Source organism: Lytechinus pictus, chromosome 16, assembly GCF_037042905.1.
Source record: "Lytechinus pictus isolate F3 Inbred chromosome 16, Lp3.0, whole genome shotgun sequence".
Taxonomy (NCBI): Eukaryota; Metazoa; Echinodermata; class Echinoidea; order Temnopleuroida; family Toxopneustidae; genus Lytechinus; species Lytechinus pictus.
Genome location: NC_087260.1, coordinates 10,709,543 through 10,711,609, shown reverse-complemented (window position 1 = coordinate 10,711,609; position 2,067 = coordinate 10,709,543).

The following is a 2,067-nucleotide window of genomic DNA, read 5'->3' as shown; positions in this document are numbered from 1 at the left end:
GTTTACGAAAGTAAACCATAACGGCTTTCTTTGTAAAATGATAATTATACGGTCTTTTACGATTCCAAACATCATCGAAATATAGTTTAACAATTTTTTTAAAAATCTTTGATACCGAAACTTACGATTTGACAAATTCTAAGCATAAATTAGAGATAGAATCTATCCAAATGTTAATAGGGGTCTGAAAACAACAAATACAAGTCCAGTTATGGATGGCCTGACGTGGTTGAATCTTTATCGATTAAATTATTTTACTATTTCAAAATGAATGGTTTTGTGGCGTTTTACCAACAGTTTTTATAGTTTCTTTGTATTACTTATAATGAAATAAGTTGCAGCAATAAATATCTAATGCACTAAATCAGTTGTCAATCCAATTTTTCTAGTTCTTGGAGGAATTAAGAAAATTGAATAAATCTAATTTCATATAATAAAATACAAAAGAACAGGGGATGTGACATCATCAGCCCACCTAATAAATATTCATGACGACTGTTTTCACAAAATATTGCTAGACTTTAAACCCCAGGGGGGGGGGGGGGCCACCTACATTGACAAGTGGATACCATGCGCAACCAAAAAAACATGTAAAAAGGATGTCTTTTTCACGATAGGGCATGTTACGTACGTAACGTGATAAGGGTGTCAAAAACACAAAAATAATGAAAAAAGGGTATCTATTTCGCTAAGAAAATTACGTGTTTAGGGTCGAATTTGCGGGGATGATAAAACAAAATTAAAATGTTTTATAAAGGATGTCCTTTTTGCCCCAATACTTCGTGTTTATAGAGTCCGATTTGCGCGAGGTGTAGAAGGTGGGGTCTAAACCAAATAAGGTAAAGCCGACGACCGAAGGACCCGAAGGAACCCGAAGGAACAATAAAACATTCCTGTACTTGTTTAGGGGTTCATTTCAGGGAATATTTGCCAAGAGGATCGTTTTGTTTCCAATACTTGTTAAGGGTAGGGTTTCACAATCACACGCCAATACTTGTTAAGGGGTGCATTTTCAGAATATGGAAATTACGTGTTTAGGGTGCTTTTCGAGACCCCATGGTCGCGCATGGTATCCACTCGTGAATGGAAGTGGCCCCCCCGGGCTTTAAACTTTAATAACTTTGTTATTTGTTATCCGATTTTGATGAAATTGTCAGCATTTTGCTCCGTGAATTCTTTCAGCCCGGACCATCCCTTTAATTTTGTCATGCGTAGTACAAATGTAAAAAAAAAAAAAACATGATTCGAATACCAGCCCTCTAGATTTGGATTACATTTTTTCTGAAACGCAAAGTGCGACCCCATTTTGTGAAACACCCCCCCCCCCCCATTTTTGATGACTGAAATAATTAGCCCGAGCAGGATCAGGAATAGACCAAAAGCTTCGGTCTCTGTTATGTTGGTTGTTCAGCTGAACTCCGTTGGCTTCACTCACCAAATACAGAGACCGAAGTTCTAGCGCGATCTGTACAGGGGACTCAATGGCCATATGTTTATGTACTTAAGATCGGATAAAACGGGGAAGTGAATTTGCGCGACAGCCGAGGTAAGTCACTGTTTTTGTTCCTTTTAACTCGATTTTTCACCGTTTCTTGGCAATTAATGCCAAGAGGGAATATCAATTTGCATTTTGGTCGCATTAATTTTCAAAATGTTTATTGATTAAAGACAAAAATTGAAGAGCCCCGACGGGGGGATTTTGCATTGCAAGTCCCCTAATGGTGGCTGCACGCTAGCGAGCCGTCTGTGTATGAGGAGAACTTAAAAAAAAAAAATGTTAAAAACTCCTCAAAACAGACGGCTGCCAGCTGTCTAGATCAGGAACAACTCTTTACTCTTGACAATTTGACATAGACACTGTCTGATTTTCTACTCATTTGTCATTTGTATTTTGATCCCCTTTCAAAATTACCATCGAATTGTGACTGTAACCGCCCCCCCCCCCCCACCCCCACCCCGTACCCAGCCGCCCCAGCTAGCCCTGTCCTTGGCCCTGTACATGTACTATGTAGCTCGCTGTCTTAGCCCAGGCAGGCCGGCGCGGCTGGCCTAGCCTAGCCTCATGAC